General features: G+C 41.7%; 1 protein-coding gene across 6 annotated transcripts in view; it reads left to right on the top strand.

The window, feature by feature from the left end:
• Nucleotides 1–13732, top strand: part of st3gal3a (ST3 beta-galactoside alpha-2,3-sialyltransferase 3a) — a 67777-nt gene continuing 54045 nt past the window's right edge. For 2 of the 6 annotated variants that reach the window (XM_077199820.1, XM_077199816.1), the window contains exon 1: nucleotides 155–286. The gene's annotated coding sequence lies outside the window, so the exon portion shown is untranslated. Of the gene's footprint in view, nucleotides 287–463; nucleotides 528–13732 lie in introns of those variants that run through there. The other 4 variants (XM_077199817.1, XM_077199815.1, XM_077199819.1 and 1 more) reach the window with 4 other exon arrangements.

The following is a 13732-nucleotide window of genomic DNA, read 5'->3' as shown; positions in this document are numbered from 1 at the left end:
GTGTGTGTGTGTGTGTGTGTGTGTGTGTGTGATCGACTGTGCTCAAGCCAATAGCTGTTCAGAACCCACAGAAGAAACCCCCCTGCTCCTGAACCTTCTCAGCCTAAATGGCATGAACTCCGTTTGTTTCCCTTCACCTCACTGCACCGTGGGAAGCGAGTTGATAAAAGCAGCCGAGAGATAAAAGAAATGTTTTTTACGTTCCCCCAGAAGAACCGTTGCGAGCGTCGCCTGAGACAGCGGTGTGTTTGTGTACATGTTTTCATCATCGATCCGCTAATGTGAGGTAGGAGTTATCCAGCCTCTCAACACACACACGCTAAATGTTTTATTGACATTTTGTGACTTGTAACAGTGGTGGTGTTAGGTGTGTGACCGTGTAATTCATATGTGTTTAATGGGAGTTGTTGGGCTAAAGGTGGTATGAGGTTAGCAGCTGCTAATGCGGTAACCGGATGTGTCTGTTACCGTTAAAGCTGGTGAACACAAGAGCTAGCGGTCGCCGTGCGGTTTCCATTGGTCACAAGGTTTTTGTTTAAAAATTTGTTTTGTAGATGACTAATTAGTTGTTAAAGTAACGGTAGTCTCTGTCTGTCTGTCTGTGTGTGTGTGTGTGTGTGTGTGTGCGTGGTTTGGATTTTGAGGTCTTTGACGCAGTGAAATGAGTATAGCGTTAACTAACAAACCCACCCAAAAAGTAATATGGTAATGCAGGGTTTTAGCATTATAGTAACGATACCATGTGTTTGGAAATGCATCATAGTAATTACCGTTAACGTTACATGAAATACAAATTATGTGAAAAGTAAATAACGCGATGTGTCGGAGAAGTATAGCTATAATGTATTTTGAAATGTAAAAATATAAAAATTGTATTATGTTTTATCAAAATTAAATTTATAATTTATATTTTATTATAATTAGAAGACAACAGGTATTATATTATTTTATAGTATTATTTAGTATTTTATAATATAATTAATATAATATTTTATATTGTTGTAATTATTGTATAATACAGTATAATATTGTATAATTACATTTTACAATATATTATAATAGTATTTCACAATATTACTGTTTCTTTCTGTATTTTTGATCAAATAAATACAGGCTTAAGGAGCAGAAGAGACTTCTGTCAAAAACATTTTTGACCAATACTGTATACATTATAGTTTATGTAATTATCAAATGTAATAATATATGAAAATGATCAAATAAGTCACGTTTTATTTTTAAATCTAGATACCTGGTATCTTTTTCAAATTCTGTACCATGGTGTTGCTACAGTAATGTTTTGTGATGATAGTTTTGACTGAAAAACAAATAAACAAACTTGGAATGCAAAAATTGTATTTATTCTGTTGAGAGCTACGTGTCAAATAAGATCCGGTTCCGACCCCCCAGATGAGACTTGGACCCTCCCAAAAGGGATGAAAATGAAATTTGGGGGGTACTGAAAAGCATTTAATAAAATATAATGTAAGCCTATCTAAAATTGTATGTATTTAAATGCAGTATTATCATCACATACCAACAATTCAGGAAATATACTATTTTCAAACCCTCACTCCCCATTGGGCTGTACAATTTCTCTGGTACGTTCCGACTGTGTTATTTGCTATGGTTCTTTGATATCCTTCATATGTACTCGTCACTGCCCTGAAGCGCGAAAATCAGCCTTTTAAAGGTGCAGTGTGTAACTTTTGGCGACATCTAGCGGTTCGGTTGCGAGTTTGCACTAAGGGCTCAGCCCACTGCTCACCCCTCCCTTTCGAAGAAGCTACGGTGGCTAAACAGGGACAAACATTGTCGTCTGAGACAGCAGAGAATAGCCAGAGTAAACCAAGTTTCTGTCATGGATAAAGTTTACAAAGACATAGTCAGGTGAGGATCAAGGGTCTTAATACATAATATAATAATAGTAATCAGCTGATTGTCTCACGAACGTAACCAGCACATTTATCCTCACATAGCAAAGCCAAAGGCTTTGCCTTTGTAAAGGCAATTAAAAAAAAAAATTCTAAACACATTATAAATGTTAGAAATGTATTGCTAAAACATATGACAAAGACTGTGAAATGTGAAGTACTGAATTGTGGAGTTAGACCGTTAAACAGTTTTTCACCATTGCTATTCTCCGGATTTTTTGGGCGGGTCTAAAACGGGGCTCGATGACGCACTGGAGCCACTGAGCTCCTGGACACGCCCCTACTTGATGACGCACTGGAGCCACTGAGCTCCTGGACACGCCCCTACTTGATGACGCACTGGAGCCACTGAGCTCCTGGACACGCCCCTACTTGATGACGCACTGGAGCCACTGAGCTCCTGGACACGCCCCTACTTGATGACGCACTGGAGCCACTGAGGCTGGCCACTCCACTAACAATATAAATAGAGCACATTCGCATCAGTTTGCCGCTGAATCGCGAGTTACTGTCAGTACTATTATAGTTACTACAGCGTACAGTTTGCTACTTATGTCTTCGTAACGGAAATGCGTACTACCTGGATGGGATCATGTACAAAACAGATCGGTGTCCTTATTTAAATTTCCTAAAAACGACCACATCAAGAAGAGGTGGAGTAATTTTGTGAAGAGCCACCTTGATGGAGAGCTGAGGATCACCACCAAAACCAGCCTCTGTAGTGATTACTTTACACGGGATAGTTTTATAAACTTTCGTCGGAGACAACTGGGATTCACTGATAATCCCCTGTTACTGTTACTGTGAATGGGGCCGAACCAACTATCTCCCGCCTCGGCCTTCATCCTCCCGTGGCGCCGACAACTGGTGCCATCATCGGCAGTGCGTGCCCACCAATGAGTGTAAGTTTGTGTGCTTATGTTATAACGTTAATTAACCTAATAAGCTGCTAGGAGCAACCATTCCGGCTGTAGCGGGTGACAGTTGAGTGTGGCAACGGCAGCTTTACCGCGAGTGGGCGTGGTTTCAGCGCAGCTAGCGGACACGCCCCCAGCGTTTTAGAGCAGAGACTACTGCGCATTTTTTCAAGATTTTAATAGCTTATTTTATGTACTTGCCGGCCTTTTTTATCATTCAAATTTGGCTGGGTGACTAATAACACATTTTTCTGTGATATGACAAACTCAGAACACATACTTAATTTTGACTTTTCAGGGACTTTAAACACTTTCTTTATTCCACTCCACTCATGTTAATATTTAAATCTTTGCCAAGGAAAACACTCATGTAAGATGACGTAACATAACAGCAGCATTCTGTCTGTACCGTTTTGACTTCTTTGCTCGCCGTTTTGCTATTATTCTCGTGCACTGACTCGTTCACTAAGCTGAACAGCCAATCAGAGTTCTCTCTCTCACCGACGGACCGACACCGATTCAACATGTCGAATCAGCTGTTACAAAGCCGACGAGGAACAATTTCAGCCGATGGTCCTGAACACACTGAAAAAACTTAGTCGGCCGACGCACAAAAACTGCCCGATGGCCGACCGTCGGCTTGGTGTGTTCCCGCCTTTAGCCTATAAATCATCTCTCTGTATGGTTCCAGAGACATGGCTCTTCTCATTCAGCACTGCGGGAAAAATATTATTTCCAGTTTCAAATTTGGCCTTAGAAAACCAGTAAAATCAAAATTTTTCCATATTAATTTGTGAATATTTTAAATGTTTAATAAAGGGGCAAAAAGTCATAAAAATGTTTTTAGGGTATGTTTTTTAGCAGCATTTGTGTAGCCTACAGTTCAAATTCAAATTTTGGTGTCCAACTTTGCGTTTTAAAAATACAACAACCGTTCATTTTTCGTTTTTCAAATACGGGTTAAAAAAAGAAAAACGAATGGACGAAAAAGTACACGGACCTTATTAAATATTTCAAATAATGTATTTGTAGAAAAGTTTGATAGTCTTGGGTCCGTGTAAATTTGCGTATTCGAAGGCCGGTTGAGTAATTGCGGCTCGACGAAGGCTTCCCTGATTCAAAAGCGATGCCAAATGCACCCTTCGTTTCCCCTTGAAAGGAAGGATACATAAATGGATCCTTCTCTGGAACCATACAGAGAGATTATTTATAGGCTAATGATAATAAATGTGTCTGAAATTTTATAAATAAGACATTTTTAATGTCTTAACAAGAGGGAATCTGCACTAATCAGGTAATTTCGCATATTGATTAGTGGTTCTCGTGTGTAGTAGCCTAAGCCTATATAAAATGGAGAGCGACGTCAACAGTCGAAATAGCTGAACCCCCCAAAGCTCAAGGTATAATTCGAACACTGCTTACTGACAATTTCTGACATTTTGTTGTTGTCCTTGCTAGAGCTATATTACAGCTGTTGCCCTTGCTGGAGCCTTGCTTTACAGCTTTAAAGGCTCCGCCCTCTTCTGGAAATGAGCTCATTTGCATTTAAAGGGACACACACAAAAACTGTGTTTTTTTGCTCACACCCAAATAGAGACAAATTTGACAATAAATGATCTATGGGGTATTTTTTTTATCTGAAACTTCAGACACATTCTGAGGACACCAGAGACTTGAATTACATCTTGTGAAAAGGCTCACATTATGTCCACTTAATGAATATACTTTTCAAAAAATATGCTAAATACTCAGAATGAACTGTTTAAGTCTGCGCCACAACCCTATCAAGGTTTAGGTGTTGATATAGACTTCAGTGTATTTTAATGTTTTTTTTTTTTTAAAGTCCCCCTGTAGTCTAATTTTATCCCTTAAATTATCATTTTGGTGATTTTTGATCACCAAAATTACATATTTAAAAAACAATTCCTTGAAAAAAAGATCTTCATGCCTTAAAATAGCTTGAATGTAACTCTACACCCTTGCCTCATTTAGTATATGCAGTTGGTTCTATGAATATCTTGGTTACAAGTTTGTGACAGCGATTTCGAACCGTGTTTTTGAGACTGTCTTTGGTTCACTGTAGCAGGGTCCGAAATTAACACCCGCCAGGCGCCAAATGCGGGTAGATTTCCCGTTTGGCGAGTAAATATTAAAAGGCTATCCGCCACACTGGCAGGTGAATGTTCCAGACATCGCAAGTCTCCCGCATATTGATAGCGGCTCCCTGATGTCCGCAAATTAGTTCAAATCTCCTGGAATCTAGAGTGAGCGAGAAAGAGCGCGCACAAACCGTGTAGCGCCTGCACGCCTGAGTGAGGGAGAAAGCGAGAGACCTTGCGTGTGTGCCTCAAGAAGCGTGTGTGAACCTTCTTCACACCTAAAATAGACCTACACTAAATATATTTCTTTAACTTAAATAATTAACAAATTAAGATGACAAAAATAAAACACTGAATCAGTTTGAAGCTTTGAAAAAACTGCTTTTTTTCATCAGACTACGTTTTTTTCGTCAAATAAAAATAGCAGACCTACCTCAATCCACAGCTTGTCTAGTTTTTACTTAGAAAAAGTAACATGTCTGCATGATGTGGGGTTAGTCTGGGTCTCCGATGGCACAGATGTCCCGGGAATACAGAGATAACGTCTTGCTAGAGTGGCCAACTTCGGAAAGCGCCTTTCATTTGCTTGTGGATGTTTGCATCGCAAGTGATTTTGCATTGTAGCCTACTTGCACTAGGCCTACTGCTTTATTTTAATACCGCGTAGCATATTTTCCAAGTATTCGTCGCTCTTTCTGAAATGGTGCCACAGTAGCTACTTTTTTTCGCTTGGTTCATTTTGCTTGCTCAGCTTGCTTGCGAAATATGTCTTTAGGCGCGTGTTGTTGCGCGTGTCGACGGACGCGCCCCGTGATTTAACAAATATAGGCCACATACTGTTTTTTTTTACCATGCAGCAAACAAACAAAAATTATATATATATATATATATATATATATAGTAATATTATTAATATATTATAATATTATATAGTAAATGTAAGACTGGAAAACTGGAAGGACTTTAAGAGAGGGCCACTCTCTGAGAAAACAAAGGAAATTAACATTTGAACTCCCCCTCATGCACTATTGAGACGAAGGTCTCACCTCCCTCATCCTAATCTACATTTCTCTCCCCCATTCTTCATCCTGGCAGAGGTCTCCCAAACTCACACAAGAATCTAAATGGTTTAATGTGAATGATTATCATCGAGTTTTAGACATGTTTGGTATTCTTTGAAATGTCTCGGTACGACTGGTACAAATGTCTCATTCCCAAAGTAAACAAACGGTAATAAAGTTCTTAGGAAGTTGAGAAATATCTTCCACACTGGAGGGTGCGTCTTTGAGTTTACACCTTCTGACCATTTGACTGAATGCTAATTTTCCACTGCTAGCAAATGGTGACTTACAGGTAAATTTCCACTGTGGATGATGTTTAGATTTGAAATGAGGTCTGGGTATATAATGAAACGCAGCGAGAGCTTGGGGCCTTTTCTATATTTGCGATCGGCCCGTGAGGCTGAGAGTTGCGAGACTCTCAGCCTCACGCATTTCTTGTCGGGTAAACTTTTTCCTCTTTATTCTAGAGCATTTGATGTTTTGCATTGATTACCTTTGAATTGTAATGATAGATTTACCTGACAAATTAAATTGTGATATTTGATTATTCTAATTGACTTTGACATTATTTTCATTCAAGTGTTTAAAAGAATAGTAAAACATTCGCTCACATTTAATGATATACGAATATCATTAAAACCCTTTTCATTTATGGAGTCAGATGAAATAACGAGTTAATACATATGAGAAATGTATTGTACTAGTTCGATGCTCACATCTTCCATGTCTTACTATTTGTTGCTCTGTTTTGACTTCTACTCTAGTCATTCAACATAATACCTTATCTCAATTAAATGTACTGAAATTAATGTATATGTGACACAAAAAGGCTGATTATTATTTTGGCCAGTAAAAAATATGCTTGGCTGGTGGATTTTTTCATCTACCAGTCCCTGCGGCAGGCGAGCCAAAACGTTAATTTCGGACCCTGCTGTAGTTTTAAAGGTCATATATTGTCAAAAATTAACATTTTTCATGATAACAGAGGTTAAGGGGCTATGTAACTATCATATAAGTTTCAAAACAGTCAATCCAGACAAATGCACACAGCCTGCACACAGCCATGGACTTTGACTATGGCTTAGTTATAGTAGATAGTCAGACTTCAGATAGATATCTAAATCAGACCGTTGCACAAAGCACTTAAGACTCTGACTATCTTAAGTAGGACTACACTGCAATGCATTCTGGGTAAAATAAGACACTTTTCAAAACAAAAAACATGGCGGATCGAGTAAGCGCATTCAACCGCTCAGTGCAGTTTACCCCAGCAGAAAATATGTGTTTGTTGGAGGAGTATAACAGTTACAAGAACATTTTACTCTATTTACTTTATAAATTTAGCGGAGAATGTAGTAACAAGAAGAAATGTTTAATTTGGAAAAAGATTGCTACGACAGTTAACAGCGTTAATCCGGCCGTTGAGCGGAGCGTTAAAGACGTACAGAAAAGAAAAGTGCGCATTATTATTTCCAGTAGGATACTGCAGTCCCTAAAAACCCTTTCCCTTCTCATAGCTCTCTCCATAACGTCGTCAGCAAACCACAAACCACATAGAGTCTTAGACCCAAGTTAGCCTGGGGTTAAGGTGTCTAATTTTTTTGGTCTAAATTAAGTCAGTCTTTATTTTTGTGAAACAGTCTAACTTGCATTAGACTAGTCTATGAGCACATTTTAGACTTGTCTAACACTATAGACCAGTCTAAAATAGCTTTGTGAAACCGGGCCCTGTTCTTGGCAGAGCTCCTGAGAAAGGACCATTGGGACCTTTAATACAAATGTTGCCACATGAAGCAAAACTGCAGATGGCAAATTCTTCTAAGTATGAATATCTCAGCATTTTCATTAAAGTCCCCCTGTGGTGAAAATACAGCTTTTAACGTTGTTTATATGTCTGTGGTGTTTTTAATGTGCTTTAAGACAAACCATGTGTAAATTCATAAGTCATCAGCATCATTTCTAAGTATTTGCTGGTTTTATTCGAGTCAAAAATATGATTTAATGTGACTGGTCATACAGACAACATGGATAGATCAGGTTAAGCAGCTTTCAGAATCATTAAAAATACATAATGTAAAAGGGTCTGAACTAGGGATGTGCAAATATTCGATCTGTAGTTATTATTCGAAAAATAAAATACTATTTGAATTTTATTTGCAGTTATAATTAAATGCAATGGTTGGCGCTGTGGATCGTGTTTAACAAGTGGATTGTAATTGATCACATTGTCGTAGTAGTCTGCCTCGCAAAGTTTGGAATTACTTTGATGAAAATTATTTTACAAAATGGAATTACTTTTAATGAATTATTAATGAAAGCGATTTATCATCATATCATTACCACAATGAGAAATCAAATGAATTCCAAACAGCAGTGGACTGAGGAAGCAGCTGTCCATCACTGCATTCACGACTCCAACCGAACCCCGAGGGAATCATCCGAGATCATATCTTCTGACGGGTAGTAAAATTATTCTGAGACATTTGCTTCCTTCAAGTTTCGTTGAGAGACATGTACTTCCTTCAAGTTTCGTTGAGAGACATGTACATGTACTTCCTCAAGTTTCGTTGAGAGACATGTGCTTCCTTCAAAGCCCTTTTCACACAGCGCGTTGATCCCGGGAAATTGCCAGAACACCTTCTGTGTGAACGCAAACACGACCGGGATTGATGCCGGGATTGATCCCGGGTTGGGCACCTAGTTACATTGCCGGGTTCAGTCCCGGAACGCGCATTGTGTGAACAAAAGCCGTAACTAATGCCGTGTCGTAATGATGACGCTGAAGTGAAGTGATAGCAGGCGAGTGAAACGGTAGATCATGTAGTTTATGATCGAATCAGAGAAAAAAATGCACAAGCGTGGTTTCTCGAGAGAGAAATCGCAGCTCATAAGCAAACTATAAGCGCTGCTGAGACATTACATGTCACATCGATGTCACTGTCTTTACGGGATGTTTACGTGTTGTGTGTGAACGCACTCTCTGATTCCGGAAAATCACTGGCAGTCACAACATAACAGTGACACCTTCTCAAGTTCTTCATTGCACAATCACAAATTAAGAAACTCGTACACTCACATTTTTGCTACAGTTGCTTCAGTGAATAGCCTACGGTGCAAAACGCATTCACACACCCACATCAAAAAATGTGAAGTCATAGAAATGTTGCTCAACCGCAAATCAGTATGTGAATTCATCCAATCAGAGTTGCACTCTTGTGCAATATTTTCTCACAAATGTCTTGTTATGATATTTTTCTTGGACAAACACAAGTACATAACTACAACTGCTGGAATCTGCTGCGACGAATCTCAAACACTGTTTTTCTTGACCCAAGTGATAAGTTTTGCTCCCTTTTGAATATTTTTTTTTTTATTTTTTTATTGAATTTTAACAATAACAAAACAATTTACACACAATAGTACATATAACCATACATGTCAGGGGTAGAGAAGAAATGAAAATAAAAATAAAAAATAATAATAATAGGAAAGACTTTTTACAAAAAAAGCTTGTACTTGTCAAACAGCTGTTTAGTTTTCATAGCTTTCAGGTTTTTACTTTTGGAAATAGTTTCTAAATATATCTTAACATCAATTTTAAAATGTTCAAAATTTGGTATTTTTCCATTCCATTTGACCTTATGAATATAGTAACGGGAAATTATAACAATTAAATCAAAAATAAACAAAATGTTTTTTTCACCCTCAAATGAGAAACATTTTAACATTACATCAATTTCTTCAAAGTTCCTTTTGAATATTGATGAGTTTGTTTCCCTGGCGGGCATGCGCACGGGACTTACTATTTTTATTCACGCTTTATTCAAAAAGCAGGTTTAATAGATTTTTTCAACAAAAAAGTTTTTGCGCGAACTTAAACTACAATTGTTTATCGTTTCGTAAAGTTCATAATGCTTTTATTAGTTTGCACGTTTTGTGCATTCGTCAATGACTAAATATCTACTCGGTTACTCACGTAACCTCAGTTCCCTGAGTTAGGGAACGAGTATTGCGTAGCTATACGCAGTGGGGGGAAACTCCTTTTCCTCGATTTACTTTAGCCTTTATGTAAAGCGCATTTGCAGCTGCACAGTTAGAACATGAGCGTCTGGCTCGCTCATAGGCTGCGCTGCGGCAACTGCACATCCAATGGCGCAGGCGCCTCTGACGTGCAACCAATGAGATCACTCTGCGTCATACACGTCAGAGCCCGCCAAGGGGGCGTGACCTCAGTCTATAATAGTCCCCGAATTCGCCATTATAGCAGGTTTAACGACTGAAGCGACAACTTGCCATGTTACTATAGTGCGGCTGGCTACGCAATACTCGTTCCCTAACTCAGGGAACTGAGGTTACGTGAGTAACCGAGTAATTCCCTTTCGAACGGTCACTTCGTATTGCGTAGCTATACGCAGTGGGGACGCCATGCAAAACGCCGCACTGAGTAACTGGCTGCCACTGCAACTCAGGCCCCTGAGCATACAGAACAAGCCATAACCGCATAATTATGTATAAATAGACCAGACACCGTCAGGTCTAAAATAGTACACATCAGTTAGAAATAACCCAACATACTACACCAATGAACCCAGAAACTGTCGGGGTTATTGGTATATGAACATATAACCAGTCAAGTGGGTTTATATATGAAATTATAACCGGCCAAAGCAGGTTTTATATATGTATGGAATATAACCGGCAAAAGCGGGTTTTATATATGTCATATAACCGGCCAAAGCGGGTTTTATATATATGTAAATATAACCGGCAACAGCGGGTTTATGCATGAATACAACCAGCCAGCAGCGGGTTTTATATATATATGTGAATGTGATAGTGCACAGTAATATATGACAAGACCAGCCACCGACGGGTCTTAATCATACCGAAAGCACCTTCGCCTGCAGGGAAGGCACTTCCCTATTATAGAAACTCATAAATGTGGAAGGCGAGGACCAGCCGGCCGCATCACAAATATCACTAATGGGAATGCCAGATGACAAAGCCCATGACGAGACATACCTCTGGTCGTATGGGCCTTGATACCTATAGGGCAAACTTGACCCGCTGCGGTATAAGCCATAGAAATAGCATCCACTATCCATCTAGACAGTCTTTGCTTAGTGACTGGATCCCCCTTGGATCTACCACCAAAGCAGACAAAAAGCTGTTCTGATTGTCTAAAAGACGCAGAAAGCTCCCGATAGATTCTCAGCGCTCAGACAGGGCAGAGAAGATTAACCTCTCCATCCTCTGCAGAAGGAGGGAGGGCTGATAATGTCACCACCTGTGCTCTGAACAGTGTTGAGAGCACTTTAGGAACGTAACCATGTCTGGGCTTGAGGATGACTCTGGAGTCATCTGGACCCAACTCCAAACATGCAGGGCTCACAGAGAGCGCCTGCAGATCTCCCACTCGTTTGATAGATGCCAACGCCATAAGGAGAGCGGTCTTCAGCGAGAGGGTTTTTAGATCAACCGATTGGAGCGGTTCGAAAGGCGGACCTTTCTGAGCCCCCAGGACCGTGGAGAGGTCCAGAGGCGGCACAGACGGAGGCCTGGAGGGGTTCATTCTCCTCGCACCTTTCAGGAATCTTACGACCAGGTCGTTTCTTCCCAGTGACTGGCCAGCCGTCAGAACATGATGTGCTGCTATGGCTGCCACATACACTTTGAGCGTGGACGGGGAGCAACCCGCGTCCAGCAGCTCCTGTAAGAATGAGCGAACCACTGATATCACACATGACTCTGGGTCAGCCTGATTTTTCGAGCACCAGCTGGAAAAACCTGACCATTTTGAAGCATACAGGCGCCGAGTCGACGGGGCCCTGGCTTCAGATATAGTGCTTAAAACCTTCTCAGGAAGGTCCTTGGGTACCCGTTGAGGGGCCAAACATGAAGGGCCCATAAATCGGGTCTCGGATGCCACAATGTCCCGTTCACCTGTGTGAGGAGGTCTTTCCTCAGTGGGACAGGCCATGGGATTGTGTCCGATAACTGAACTAGTTCCGGGAACCACGATCTGGTTTTCCAGAGAGGGGCCACCAGAAGGACTGGGCACCCGCTCTCTCTGACCCGTTTGATGACTTGTGGAATCATCGAGACGGGGGGGGGGGGAAAGGCATAAAAGGGACGGTTGGGCCAGACATGGGCCAGCGCGTCCCTGTTCTTCGAGAAGAACAATTTGCAGTGGGTGTTGATTCTCGAGGCGAAAAGGTCGATTTCGGCCTCGCCAAACACCTTCCATATTAGACTGACCGTCTGTGGGTTCAGGGACCACTCGCCGAGGGGAGTGTTGTCCCATGAAAGCATATTCGCGCCCACATTCTGGACGCCCGGGATATGCGCTGCTCTCAGAGAGCTCAGGTTGGTTTGTGCCCATATAGAGGAGGTCTCTCGCCATCGCATGCAGGTTCCCTGACCTGATGCCCCCCTGGCGATTCATGTAGGCCACCACTGACGTATTGTCTGTGCGGACTAAGACGTAGTGACCTCTGAGGTTCGACAGAAATGCCTTCAGGGCCAACCCAACTGCTTTCATCTCCAGACAGTTGATATGTAAGCTCTGCTCCGTGCTCGACCAGAGGCCGGATGCAGGCATGCCCTCGTGCAGCGCTCCCCAACCCAGGTTGGACGCATCTGTAAGAACCACTTTCCTCCTGGAAATTGTTCCCATTGTCACCCCCTCGTGGTGCCAGTTCTGAGCCCGCCAGGGAATCAGGGTTCTTAAACAACCGTGATTCACCATAACGCGCAAGCTGCCTGACTGCCATGCATTAGTTGGCCCACAGCGTTTCAGCCAATGCTGCATCGGGCGCATGCGCAGTAATCCCATGCGGAGTACTGGCGATGCTGCTGCCGTGAGACCAAGCAGTTTCTGAAATTTCTTCAGTGGCGCGCGCTCGCGCAATCTGAAAGTGCCTGCAAGCGCTCGCACCGAGAGCGCGCGCTCTGTGTGAGTCACGCTGTCATAGCTCTCGAGTCTAAAACTGTGCCCAGAAAGATCATGCTCTGGCTGGGGGTTAGTTTGCTTTTTGAAACATTGATTGTGAAACCCAGGCATTTTAGATGGCCGAGAATCAAATCCCTGTGAGCTAATAGCTCGATTCTCGACTGTGCCCGCACCAGCCAGTCGTCGAGATAATTTAACATGCGCACTCCCTGAAATCTCAGAGGAGAAAGCGCTGCATCCATACACTTCGTGAATGTACGGGGTGCCAACGATAGACCGATCGGCAGAACGGTGTATTGATAAGCCCGGCCCTCGAAGGCGAATCTCAAGAATGGCCTGTGACGAGGATTTATTTGAATGTGAAAGTAAGCATCTTTCAGATCCATTGTGACAAACCAATCCCCCGGGCGCAGTTGCGCGAGGATATGTTTGATAGTTAACAATTTGAACGGCCGTCTCATGAGAGCTTTGTTCAAATGTCTCAAATCTAGAATGGGTCTGAGACCGCCGTCTTTTTTCGGAATCAGAAAATAGCGGCTGTAAAAACCCATATTTTTTAGCGCGGGGGGGACTAATTCTATCGCCCCTTTTGCTAATAGATTTTGTACTTCGGTGCGAAGCACGTGACCCACGTTGCTTCTCACCGAAGTCTCGAGAACCGCCTGAAATTCCGGGGGTCTGCGAGCGAATTGGAGCGAGTAACCTCGCTTTATAGTGTTTATGACCCAACTCGACACATCGGGGATAGCTTGCCAGGCTAGAACCCGTGTGG

Source organism: Siphateles boraxobius, unplaced genomic scaffold (assembly GCF_051911475.1).
Source record: "Siphateles boraxobius isolate OS27281-9 unplaced genomic scaffold, OSU_SipBor_1 41, whole genome shotgun sequence".
In the NCBI taxonomy this organism is placed as follows: Eukaryota; Metazoa; Chordata; class Actinopteri; order Cypriniformes; family Leuciscidae; genus Siphateles; species Siphateles boraxobius.
Note: the sequence above shows the minus strand (reverse complement) of the source record. Positions and strands in the feature narration are given on the sequence as shown.